Genomic DNA, 14511 nt, shown 5'->3' with positions numbered 1-14511 from the left:
AAAGGAAAGGGGGAGCGGTTAGCAGAAAAGGGAGGATGTATGAAACCATACACATATATGGTTACTCACCCTTTATTTAGGGATATTTTGATATTCCTAATCCAAAAATCCAAAATCTGAAATGCTCCAAAATCCAAAGTTTTTGAGTGCTGACATGACATTCAAAGGAAATGCTCACTGGATTTTGGATTTCAGATTTTCAAATTAGGGATGCTGAACCAGTATATATATATAACCATATAAAAAGATATATAATCCAGGAACCCTATAGCAAGACAGCACTGATGACCCAGTGACAAATTGTTCCTAGAACCTAGATGTCAGATCCAGGTGACATAGCTTACAAAAGCACTTTTTGCAAGCACATAACACTGCAGTGATTTCAACAGGACTTCCTCTATCTGTACAGGCAGAATTCCATCACCATAAACCCAAATGTGTCTCCTACAAGAAAAAGGGGTGACCTAAAGAAGCCGTTCCCCCAAAACATCTTCCAGCCTGAAATCCTCTGGGGCACTTTGCCAAGAGTGAAGCCTCTGTGCTTCCCACATCAGTAAGATTGTGACATCTCTAAGATTCAGGGTTGGCTTCTCCGAACTTTCAACCCAGCCCTCTGAGAACTGTTTCACCTGGACCCCATCCCCACCCTGTCTCCTGCAGGGGGTCAGCCCACCTGAGGCATGTGTGTGAAGTATCTGGAAAGGGTGGTCCACCAAGGAAAATGGGGGTGCTGCCACCAAAGAAAGGAGGAAATGGATGTCAGAGTGGTCAAAAACAACACACCTCCACTCCACCATACCACGGCTGTTTAACCTGTGCTTTTTCACATTATCCTCCAGACTATTGTAAAGGTGTTGTGTGTAAACGTTGAAGAGCTGCTGCTTTAACATGCAGAGCAGACAAGGCAAGGGACCTGAACCAGGAATCTCCTCTTTATCCCTGACTGGTTGCACTGGGTATTTTCCATTTTCCTTTCCAGACCCAACACTTTGCCCTTCTCTACCTTGGTCTGCGCCCCAGGAGGCTGACCCATATGGGCTGCATCAATGGGCTCCTTTGATCTCTAGCTTCTGGTCGGGCTTTGCCAGTGAAGACACTGGCAAGAGATCGATAGGCAGAAGGAGAGTGAGTTCAGAATATTGATATCCCTTTTGGCTGCATCCTTCTACCAAAGGCCACAGCTCCTATCTGGAGGCCCTCCCCTATATCATAGCCCTTCTCTCCAGGGCCCTGTAATTTCTCCCTCTGCCTCCCGCTTTAGGCCTAGGGATGGCGGTGTCCCTCCCCATGGCTATCGCCAGGGTGCCCCCCCCCCATTCTTTGTTCATTCCCCTTGCCCTGCCCATTCCACTGTAAACTGTCTTTTCACTAAACTATTCTCAATCCCCTCCATTTGCGAGTGCCATCTATTTCCTACGAGGACCCCAATTTGATATCCCAGCTAGGTGATCTAAAGTAAATTATTCACCTTCTGGGAACCTTAGTCTTACAATTGAGAATGAAGATAACTATACTTATGTCTCAAGGTCATTATGGGATGACATATATGGAATCCAGCACGTTGCGTGACCCACAGCAGACACTCTACCTGTAGACATATCTCCTACACTAGACTGGTCTGATCTTTCAGACCACAGATGTCATTTTATTCATCTGTGAATCAGTAGCACCTAACACTGAGCGTGGTATACTCTATGTGCTCAATAAATGTGATTTTATATATTGTTCTTCTCTTTTTGGCCCTTCTTCCTTGCCTTTGGTCCTGGAAAATAGATAACAAAAATAAAGCAGCACTTGACATTGATCCCTAATGTCCACCAATGCCAGAAGCTGATTCTTCATGTTGTAGCTTAAATTTTTGGTATGTTGTAAAAGGAAACTGATTTGGTCACATACAATCCATGTGCTTTCTCTAGAGGGAACCCGGCCAGGAAGGGATGCTATTTAAACATGATGATCCTGTACCAATATTTGGAGACTTTGTACTTCAAGACAATACTCTGGACCCATTGGTTTCCCCTTTCTTAGGGACTTCTAATGCAGCTTCAGCCTTTTCAACTGTTTAAAGCACAAGAAAGTGGAGTGCCCCTCCCACAGGGATAGGCACACACTGGTTTCAACATGCCTCCAGTGTTCTAGGGTTGAACACCATGGGAGATGCTTACCTCACTCACATAGGGCTCTCTGCTTTTATTCTAGCTGAAGACTTCATATGGCAGAGGAAGATCTTCACAGCAGGCCCTAACTTGTCTTCCACTCATTCTCCGTATCTCCTTCCACGCAGCCTCTGCCCCAGCCAAACTGAGTTCACCACCTTTTCCAAAACACCGCAGATACTCTCACTCTTACATGGCTTTGCCCTCTCCCTGGAATGTCTTCCTCCTCAACATTTGTCCAGTGAAATTGGGCTTCTCTTTAATTTTCATTTTTTTCATTTTTTTTTTCTTGAGACAGAGTCTCACTCTCTCGCCCAGGCTGGAGTGCAGTGGCACAATTTCAGCTCACTGCAACCTCCGCCTCCCAGGCTGTAGTGATCCTTCCACCTCAGCCTCCCAGCCAGCTGGGATTACAGGCGTGCACCACCATGCCCAGCTAATTTTTGTATTTTTTGTAGAGATGGAGTTTCAGCATGTTGCCCAGGCTGGTCTTGAACTCCTGAGCTCAAGTAATCCACCCATCTCGGCCACTCAAAGTGCTGGGATTATAGGCGTGAGCCACCACGCCAGCCCCAGGCTCTTCTTTTAAATGTCACCTCTTCTATGGGACCCTCCATGATTTCCCCATAACATAATAAGTTCTTTCCTTCTCTGCACTCCTTTATTTGCACACGTATACCATGCATTACATTTTATTGGAATGAGCCTATCTCCCCAATAGAGGATCATAATCTCTAGCATTTATTAATCATCTACTATGTGCCTACTGCTTCATTTAATTCTCATCTCATTTAATTCTCACAATTCTGTGAAGGAGATCCCTAGACCACAAACGCCATGACTGCAGAGACAATCTGGTAAGTGGGATTTATATTTGTTTGGGGTAGGTTTTGTGTTGTTTTGTTGCTTTTTCTTTTTTCTTTTCTTCCTGTTTTGGAGGCTTTTTTGTTTTGTTTTGCTTTCTTTTCTTTTTGGGGATTTTTTTCCTTCAGTCTTCTACCTCCACTGCCTGCACTGGCACATAGCAAGAATTCAGTGAGTAACTGTTGAATGAATGAAAGTCAGTATTATTTTTACACATGAAAACACTCTAGGCCTGACACAGTGGCTCACACCTGTAATCCCAGCACTTTGGGAGATTGAGATGGGTGGATCACTTTGAGCTCAGGAGTTGGAGACCAGCCTAGGCAACATGGTGAAACCCCGTCTCTACTAAAAATACAAAAATTAGCTTGGTGTGGTGGCACACACCTGTAGTCCCAGCTACTCAGGAGGCTGAGGCTGCAGAATCATTTGAACCTCAGAGGCAAAAGTTGCAGTGAGCCTAGATCAAACCATTGCACACCAGCCTGGGTAACAGAGTGATATCCTGTCTTAAAAAAAGATAAAAAATTAAAAAAAGAGGCCGGGCGCGGTGGCTCATGCCTATAATCCCAGCACTTTGGGAGGCCGAGGAGGGTGAATCACCTGAGGTCAGGAGTTTGAGACCAGCCTGGCCAACATGGTGAAACCCCATCTCTACTAAAAATACAAAAAATTAGTTGGGCATGGTGGCAGGCACCGGTAATCCCAGCTACTCGGGAGGCTGAGGCAGGAGAATGGCTTGAACCCGGGAGGCGGAGGTTGCAGTGAGCCGAGATAGCGCCATTGCACTCCAGTCTGGGTAACAAGTGTGAAACTCTGTCTCAAAAAACAAAACAAAACAAATACAAAAACAAAAAAAGCAAAAAGAAAACACTTTAAAGCGCAGACTTGAATGAACTTGCCCATAGCCTCTCACACTGTGCCCAGCTTATTCCTGGTGGGCAAAGGCCACAGCTCAATTATCTTTGTTTCACCAATGGCACGGCCTTGGTGTGGCACTCAGTAACTACCAAATAAAGGCATGGAGAAGGAATAAATGAATGTTTGGTTACTGCAAATCCCAAAGGATTTTCATTTGATGATAGCCAATAGAAAAAGGTGAAGTAACAGCCAAGTTCTACCACATGTCTGTAGAAGTCAATTTTCTCATTTATGACATAGACATTTTTGTGATAAGTCTGCTAGGAGGAAAGTACATTTGCCTAAGTTTATTAGATAAAATCAACTTTTAAAGTAGCCTCCTCTCCTTATTTTATATGACTTCTGGCATGACTTCTTGAAAGTCTGCATATAAATCAGATGTTTGTAGAGCCAATTGACTTAAATATCACAGAGATTTGCGTTTTCAAAAAACACTGTACATATCTTCTGGGAAAGTGAAGACTGCTTCAATAAAATGAAATCTGCTCCCAATTTGTATCACCCGGGGGCCCAGCAGGTTACAAAACTCTGTTCAAATGTTTTGACTTAAGAGATTTTTAATAAAGGGACCAGTTACAGAGGTGCAGATGATAGGGTTAATGGAAACTACGAGACTAGCATCTGCGGGAAGCTGTTGCTACCTCTGGGTCTTAAGGGACAAGGGGAGGAAAATGATTTCACAGAATCCAGTGACAGCTGAAATCAGGGCAGAGGGGCTGCCTGGCAGGAACTGAGGTCACAGAAGAACTAAGCCTTAGGTGCTGAAGCCTAAGCTCCTCTCATCTTCTGCTAAGAACCTTCAGTGACCAACAGCAACTGGAAACCAGACAGCAAGAGAACCCAGGTGAGGTGGTTTGGAGGGCTCAGCCTCCTTGGGACTAAAGAAGAATAGAGAACGGATTGGAGAGAAGTGAAGGGGTGAGATGCAGAGAATAACCTGCATGGTCCCCCCCTTTTGTATCCACTCCGCATCTATCTTGCCCCTCACTCAGGTGAAGAAACTCTCATCTCCAACATTTTCGAGACAGAGAGTCTTATATACTGTCACGTCATGGTAAGAGATGTCAATACATTCATACTCTCACCTGGAACCTAAATTGTAATGTGCCCTTCACACAACAGAGCAGAAAGGTGAGAGGTAAAAGAAAATTATAATCCATTAGATAAGCTGAGTATAACAGTTACATTCCATGCCTCAGTAGCCGGTCATGAAACGGAAATCAACAGCCATAGCTTCCTCCTTCCAACACCCATTCCACCTCTCCTTACCTTCAGCATCTCAGATGGGTGGAGTTTTTACCTGATAGAATGACTCAACCCTTTATTTCCCAGGATCTAAGCCCTAATGATCCTGTATTACTGAGTTGTCACAGTTTGCCATCAACCATTATCATTGCATATAGGAGTGCTAAGAAGTGACCCAGTGAGTCTTCTAGGCTCCTAGACGTGGTTTTTCTTGCCATCGTTAGATAGCAGTGGCCTAATTTCCCTTGATTAAGATCAATCACTCTAGTCACTACAGTAACCTTCTTGTCTGTCTGTTGGTTCAGTAGCATGAGGATCTTCAAATGCCTAGGGGACAGTTTTAGCTTCAGATTTAATAGAAGCATGTCTGTGTTCCTAAGTGGAAATCAGATCCTCCAAATGCACCAACTCAGGGTTTCAGGGATGAAAACCCAAAAGGCTACATCTAAGTTATTACGCGTAATAGTCTCAAAGCGAGATGGGGCTACACCCATTCCTTCCACCCTTGATTCCAAGATCATGCATTCTGGACATAGGAAGAACAACACCCTATTGACCTCCTTCTGTAGGGCAGTACCCCTAAATTTTTAGAATGTTATTTCTCAGCCACTCTTTAGAAGGTCATTCTGCAGTTCTATAAAGCTTCTGAGTGATGAGTTACACAGTAAGATCAGTTCATTTCATCAATAAGAGCACAGGCCTGTACTTCTTTTGCTGTAACGTGAGTTTCTTGGTTATTTAGAGGTGATATTGTATGAGTTACCAAGACAATCCAAACTCCTCAGACTATACAATGGCAGCTATGAAAAACAAGTCAGCTGTGTCTTCAGTCCCAATTCTCATTTACACGGAAGAAGAATGTTCTTCTAAATTCTAAAGTCTCTCTCTCTGTACTTTTCTCCCCTGTTGACCTCATGAAATCTTTGAGAGGCAGAGGGTAGGATAGGTAGCTTTGGAGTCAAAAGTCCTGGATTCAAATCCAAGTTCTACCACTTGTGAACTGTGTGATTCTGAGCAAGTCACCTACTTAGTTTCCTTGTGAATACAACAGAAATGTTATACCTCCCTTGTAGGGTTTTAGGGTTTTGAGATAAATTAAATAAACAAATGTAAGGCCAGGCATGGTGGCTCACACCTGTAATCCCAGCACTTTAGGAGGCCAAGGGGGGAAGATCATTTGAGTCCAGGAGTTCAAGACCAGCCTGGGCAACATAACAAGACCCTGTCCCTACAAAAAATATAAAAAGTTAGCCGGGTGTGGTGGCACATGCCTGTAGTCCCAGCTACTGAGGAGGCTGAAGCAGGCAGATCCCTTGAGCCGAGGAATTCAAGCCAGGAATGAGCTACGATTGCACCACTGTGCTCCAACCTGGGTGACAGAGCAAGACCATGTCTCAAAAATAAAATAAATACACAAACCAATGCAGATGAAAGTCATTCACACAATAGGCACTCAATAAATGTTACTCCCTTCCTCCTGCCTTCAAACTAAATTCCATGTCTGAAGCATGAATTTTAGAAAATCGTTTGCAACAAAACACGTGCCTTGGGTACATTTATAAAATCTCACCAAATGCACTTTCTCTGGGCTCGCCCTTGCTGTGGTGATGATACTCTTGCCATGGTTTTAAAAGCGAAATCTACAGTTCTGAGCTTTTCAATGCCTCATCTTTGACTGTCACAGAGGAATATTTCAACATTCTTTTCTGTCTCAATATTTCTAAATCTGCCAGTTTTGTGCAACACAAAATCCTTTCTCTGGGCTTCAGTCCAGTTTTCTCAGCAGTTGATTTCTTTTGGTAAGTCCCAATACAAATCATTCTTTCTAGTCTAATTCAACCCTTGGCCCCAGTACACACATAAGCATGTAAGATTGGAGGGGCTCTGGGGAGTAATGGGTGAAGGAGAGGGTGAGTGTGTGTGACCCTGTCTCTGGATACCTCTCCTGCATGGAAGGTCTACACTGTCAGGACCAGTTTGCAAGCAACAGAAACCAACTCTGGCTCGGGCAAAGATTTTATTAAAAGACTATTTGGGTACATAGTATCAGCAAGAGGCTGAAGACACAGACTTGAAAAATGCAGGAATTGAGAAAGCTCTGGAGGACCAGGCAGCAGGAACCATAGTAAAGCCCCCACAACAGGAACCATTTGTGGTCAGCACCCCTCACTGATGCTGGCAGGAATGCCCTCCCAACAGAGAACCCCCAACCTCCTTCCTTCACTCCCCCAGAAGAATGTGTCATTCGCCAAACCTTTAAGTCACATACCTGACCCTGCCTGGACCACAGCAGAGAGTGAAAAGATCAGGTCTTTTTAGGTCCTGTTTTTGGAAGTGAGCATGACCTCCCACCAAGACTGCACACAGTGAAGTATCCCCTAAAAATGAGGTGGCTAGCAGAAAATGGGTTCTAACCAGATGGCAAAAAAAATAAGATAAATTTTTACCACGAGTTCATTGACTTACTGATTTTAGGTAATTTCATTATTTGTTTGTTTGGTTAAAATAAAGTTTATTATAACTACTTTATAGAGAGAACTAGCACAATATATATATTCATAACATTTTTAAGGCATTTGAAAATGGAACATGTACAGGAGTGCTGTAACCACTGGCAGAGAAAGACCATCTTATTCAAGATGGGTCAGAAAGGTGAAGGTAACAAGAACAGATCCCTTCTGAATGTTGTTCCAAATACAGTTCCTGCCTCTTCCTCTGGGCAGGCCTGGGCAATTAGAAAGAAGTCCTTCCAGCAACACAGGCAATCTCCCCAGGGGCAGAGGAAGCACAGAATTTGTTCTGTTCTCTGCCCGAAAGTCAGTGAAAGTGAAGTCTCTCTCAGAACAATGAGACTGCAGTCCTCAAGCTTCCACTCAACCATTTATTTCTTCTTTTACCTAAACCAGAATCTTATTTTTTTCTTTTTTGTTTGCTTTATTTTTTATTATACTTTAAGTTCTAGGGTACATGTGCACAATGTGCATGTTTGTTACATATGTATACATGTGCCATGTTGATGTGCTACACCCATCAACTCGTCATTTACATTAGGTATATCTCCTAATGCTATCCCTCCCCCCTCCCCCAACCCCATGACAGGCCCCGGGGTGCGATGTTCCCCTTCCTGTGTCCAAGTGTTCTCATTGTTCAATTCCCACCTATGAGTGAGAACATGCGGTGTTTGGTTTTTTGTCCTCGCAATAGTTTGCTCAGAATGATGTACCTAAACCAGAATCTTGAAAGGCCCTGCTTGGCGCTTCCCTTTCCTTATCCCTTGCAAGGAGGCATTCAGGCTGTCCTGCCGTGTTTGCCTCTTAGGTATGGCATGAGTCTGTCCCAGCTCTCTGTGGCACTCCCAGTTCTGCTGCTCATCAACTGCTGCCTGGAAACAGCCACATCCTCCTAACTGGTCTCTTGCCCCCTGTCACGTACTTCTATCCACCTCTCTACTCCGCAAGAGAATCTCCCTACAGCACTATCTGCCCATTGGTGGTCTCCTGCTTACAGCTCTTCCATGGCTCCCATCATTTCAGATAAAGCCCAGGCTTTCCAGTAAGGCACATGGAACCCTCTGCAATCTCACCCTTGCCTATTTCCCCCATCACCAGCTATCCTCATGCCCTGCTCCACATCCTATTCTTCACCATGTCATATGCTGCTCCTCTCCTCTCTGCCATTGTTCCTACTGTCTCCTCTCCCCGGAATGCCCACCCACTCCCATCCTTACCTCCATTTGCTTGATTAATTCCTACCCGTCCTTTAAGACCTGGTTTGAGACCAACTCCACGAAGCTTCCTCTGACTATTCCAGGCTGATTAGGTGCTTTATCCTCCTAAGTGCTCTAATGGTGCCCTGTATCTCTTTCTCTCTCTCTCTCTCTCTCTCTCTCTCTCTCTCTCTCTACCCCCCCCCCACCTCCCTCTTTTCTCCACCCCCTTCACTGCACATAGGCTCAGCTTTAGGTATACATATTAATGTCTCTCTCTCTCCTTACAGCCTGTACACTCGCTAAGGGTAAGTGTTCATCTTTGTGTTCTCAAAGCTGCTTTAGAAGAGCTCCAGGATCATAGCAAGGGCATGATGCATCCCTGTTGAGACAATGAATGAGTAATAATTTGTAATATATTTTACCACCCCAAAAATGCTCTAAAACAGAACTAAAGAGAAGCATTCCTATTGCTTAGCTGATAGAGGAGGGGAAAAAATCTAAGACATGCACCATCTCTTCAAAATATACACAGTTTCAAGACATTAGCAGAGGTTTTATGGCATACCATTTTTAGCAAAGCAGATGTTTAAAATACTAAATTATTTATAAAATTACTATCAACCGTGGTTGAAAATATTATGTCCCTTAAGGGACTGAACTTCTCAGGCTGTAGTTGGAATGAAAGAGAAGATGAACATTCTGTACTTCTTTTTAAATCACTTTCTTCTTCTTGAAATGAATGCAGTATTTAAAAGAAATCAAGGATTCATTTGCTTTTTATTCTTATTGAATCGCCTGAGAGAAGCAGTAAGATGGCTTGCAGTTGATGGGCCACAGTTGACACACACTGAAATCTCCTATGTGCCAGGAATCCGGTTTTTTTTTCATAAAATAACCTTTATACAGGATTAGTAGATCTGTTTACATACAAAAAACAGAAAGGACCTCATTACTGTTAGATTTCACATAAATTACACATTGACTTTTAAAAACTACTATTCAACTTCATTTAAAGTCCCTTTTAAGGATAGCATTAGGAGAAATACCTAATGTAGATGACAGGATGATGGGTGCAGCAAACCACCATGGTACGTGTATACCTATGTAACAAACCTGCACATTCTGCACATGTATCCCAGAACTTAAAGTATAATAATAAAATAATAATAAAGTCCCTTTTAAAAATTTCATTTTTGCTGGGTACCGTGGCTCATGCCTGTAGTCCCAGCACTTTGGGAGTCCTAGGCGGGTGGATCACGAGGTCAGGAATTCGAGACCACCCTGGCCAACATGGTGAAACCCCGTCTCTGCTAAAGATACAAAAAAATTGGCCGGGCATGGTGGCTCATGCCTGTAAACCCAGTACTTTAGGAGGCTGAGGCAGGCGGATCACAAGGTCAGGAGATCAAGACCATCCTGGCTAACACGGTGAAACCCCATCTCTACTAAAAATACAAAAAATTAGCTGGGCATGGTTGCAGGCGCCTGTAGTTCCAGCTACTCAGGAGGCTGAGGCAGGAGAATGGCGTGAACCCGGGAGGCAGAACTTGCAGTGAGCCGAGATCGCACCACTGCACTCCAGCCTGGGCGACAGAACAAGACTCTGTCTCAAAAAAAAAAAAAAAAAAGATACAAAAAATTAGCTAGGCGTGGTGGCGCACACCTGTAATCCCAGCTACTCGGGAGGTTGAGGCAGGAGAATCACTTGAACCTGGGAGGCGGAGGTTGCAGTGAGCCAAGATCATGGCATTGCACTCCAGCCTGGGCAACAGGGCAAGACTTGGTCTCAAAAAAAAAAAAAAAAAAAAAATTCATTTTGAGGCCAGGCACAGTGGCTCATGCCTGTAATCCCAGCACTTTGAGAGGCCGAGGCAGGCGGATCACTTGAGATCAGGAGTTCAAAACCAGCCTGGCCAACATGGTGAAACCCCATCTCCACTAAAAATACAAAAATTTGCTGGGCGTGGTGATGCATGCCTGTAATCCCAGCTACTCAGGAGGCTGAGGCAGGAGAATCACTTGCACCCAGGAGGTGGAGGTTGCAGTAAGCCAAGACCGCATCACTGCACTCCAGTGCGGGCAACAGAGCGAGACTCTGTCTCAAAAAAAAAAAATTAATTTTGAAGGCACAGTGCATGAAATAAACCAAAGACTGAAGTACTTGAGATGAGTGGCTGTTGGGCACCTCATATAAACAGCTATAGATTGCTCTAGAACTGGGAGTATCACTTGGAAAAAACTGGAGAGGTGAAAAGTTGAGCAGACTACAACTGCAGACTTTTGCTTTCTGTGAAAAAATTATAGACACAACAGGCAGAAATAGACAAACCACCCCAGAAAAAGGATAGGAGGAATTGTGTTTTTCTATTTCCTAATGAAAAATTGTCATTGCTGTTAATGATCATCCTTCAATCAATAATGTCAAAGATCCATACAACATGGCTGGGCATGGTGGCTTACGCCTGTAATCCCAGCACTTTGGGAGGCACAGTTGGGCAGATCACTTGAGCTGAAGAGTTCGAGACCAGCCTGGGCAACATGGCAAAACCGTGTCTCTACAAAAAAAAAAAAAAAAGAAAAAAAAATTAACTGGACATGGTGGTGCACATCTGTAGTCCCAGCTACTTGGGAGGCTGAGGTGGGAAGATCACTTGAGCCCAGGAGGCAGAGGTTGCAGTGAACCAAGATCGCACCACTGCTCTCTAGCCTGGGTGACAGAGCAAGACTCTGTCTCAAAAAACTAAAAAAGAACCATACAACCACAACCATCTTTATAATGTGTGTGTGTATAAATGTGAAAACAGAACACCAAACAGGTTACATGACTTCTCCAGAATTCAACAAATCAAGAGCTGACTCAAACAAGGAAACACACTTAAATGACTCAGAAAACACTTCTCCAATCACTGGAGTCAACCAGTCAAAACATGCAGTGATGACACAAACGTGTCCCAGAATAAGCAGCAGCAGATCTGCATTTAAACTGGTGGTCAGGTAAGGACTTCCAGGGTGCCTGATTTTCAAATCTGTTGTTTCTCTAGGATTCTGGTTGACTTTGAAGAGTAATCGTTTTCGGGGCTTAAGTACCTGTTATTGTTTTTCTTGTGTTCTTTAGATGAGAAGTCCTGAAATAATTCAGTTACTGGAATGTGTAAATCAGATTATTTGAATTTTACTTCAAAATTACATTTCTCAGGGACATTGGTCAGAACAGTAAGTGTAATGAAATATTCTATCCATGTTGGTTTGGTCTCATGGTGCCCAATTCTGCTGCTACCAGCTAGCTCTGTGTACCTCAGTGAGTCTCTCTTCTGTGAGCCTTAGCTTTCTCATGGGTAAAGGAGGATTGGACTAGGTCACCTCTAAGATCTATTCTGGGTTTTTTTAATTTTGTTTTTGTTTTTAAGACAGAGTCTCGCTATGTTGCCCAGGTTAGTCTCAAACTCCTGGTTGGTCAAGCAATCTTCCTGCCCCAGCCTCTCAAGTTGCTGAGATTACAGGCATGAGCCACTATACCCAGCTCCTGTTATGATTTTTAAGCAGACCTATGAGTAAGTTAACACATCTGAGCCTCAGTCTCTTCATCTGTAAAATGGGAATAAAAATATCTACCTTGCAAAGTTATATGAACATTGTTGATATAAGTAAACCACCAGACACATATCTAGACAAATTTCAGTCCAAGCTATTTTTGCATATGAAAAATCTCAGAACTAAAATTTGACACTCAGTCATCCAAGATACCGTTTGAAGGATTATTGATAGGCTGGTTTTAACCAATTTCAGGCACTAATATTGTATTGAAAGCTTTGCATCCATAACAAATTTAACCTACAAATCGACGGTAACAAATTCTACATCCTCACTTTAAATTCTTTTTGTAAAGATACACTAGAAATTTGGCCTATTGATGTGAATGTTGTGGTTTCATTCATTTCCTTATATTACACAAAAGTTAGCAGCCTTGTCTAAAAATTCTTTTTGCTATTTATTAAGAGAAAAAAAAGAACTTTCATTAAAACTGAGCAATTGGCCTACAAAGGGAGGAGGATTACAAAATCCCCTTGACCCTCTCTCAGAAACAGAACCAGGCCCACATTTGAGGAATGCCAAATGATTCTCATTAAAGTAATGAGCATATTTTCAGTGACATATGTCTGACCGCCTTTAATTTAGTTGGCAGGACGTGTGGCAGACAGAGACCCAAAAATAACACACAGCTGGCCATTCCTGCTCACACACCTAACAGACGTATTTCACACTGTTTCAGGGATGCCCCACCCTAGACAGATGGGGTTTAAGGTCATATGCAAATTGTTGTGACATTAAACATACATTCCTTGTGACCACACTAACAGGTTGAATTTAATACACTGAATTCCTCTAGCTCCTCCTTTATAAAATTCCCTCTAACTTGAACAGATTTAATTGATTTCTGCTCCTGCCCTACCCGACAAGCTAAAGTTATTTTTAACTTACAACTACTGCTGATAAGTATTTTTCACCAAAAAAAAAAAAACCCTTTCAGAAAGAGAAACTATGAAAAAACAAAATATCATTGCACTTCAGTAAGAAGTAGTCAGTCCCTCAGCTAAAGCTATAAACGAATGTCATTTTGGTTTAGAAGCAACAAAATGTTTTTTTCACAGTCCTTTCTACAAACAATTTCTGTAAACAGTCTTATGAGGAAGTGGACAGGCTAAATTTGTGTTGTGTGTACCTTTGAAAATATAGTCTTCTAGCCAGGCACGGTGGCTCACCCCTGTAATCCCAGCATTTTGGGAGGCTGAGGCGGGTGGATCACGAGGTCAGGCATTCAAGACCAGCCTGGCCAAGACGGTGAAACCCCGTCTCTACTAAAAGTACAAAAAAAGGCCAGGTGCGGTGGCTCACGCCTGTAATCCCAGCACTTCAGGAGGCCAAGGCGGGCGGATCACCTGAGGTCAGAAGTTTGAGACCAGCCTGGCTAACATGGAGAAAACCCGTCTCTACTAAAAAAAATAAAATAAAATACACAAATTAGCCAGGCATGGTGGCAGATGCCTGTAATCCCAGCTACTCGGGAGGCTGAGGCAGGAGAATCATTTGAACCCAGGAGGCGGAGGATGTAGTGAGCCGAGATCGCGCCATCGCACTCCAGCCTGGGGGACAAGAGTGAGACTTCATCTCAAAAAAATACAAAAAAAATAGAAAAAAAAATTAGCTGGGTGTGGTGGCAGGCACCTGTAATCCCAGCTACTCGGGAGGCTGAGGCAGAGAATTGCTTGGACTCAGGAGGCGGAAGTTGCAGTGAGCTGAGATCACACCACTGCACTCCAGCCTGGGCAACAGAGCGAGACTCCATCTCAGAAAAAAAAAAAGAAAAGAAAAGAAAAATAAAATATAATCTTCCACATGTTCTACAGAATAAGGCCCATTTCCATAGTTCAAGCATAATAAATAGTAACCAATAAGATGCAAGGAATTATTTCATTATACTTGTACCCCAATAGACACATTTGTCCCACATCTGGAAATTTGCTGAGTGAGCTACGCTCTATGCCCTCAAAACTTACAGTTTGATGGGGAAGGTGGACATGGCTTAACCGAGTAAAAGATGGAGGTGCAAACTTTGCA

This window comes from Gorilla gorilla, chromosome 7 (assembly GCF_029281585.2).
Source record: "Gorilla gorilla gorilla isolate KB3781 chromosome 7, NHGRI_mGorGor1-v2.1_pri, whole genome shotgun sequence".
In the NCBI taxonomy this organism is placed as follows: Eukaryota; Metazoa; Chordata; class Mammalia; order Primates; family Hominidae; genus Gorilla; species Gorilla gorilla.
This window is presented reverse-complemented; position numbering follows the sequence as displayed.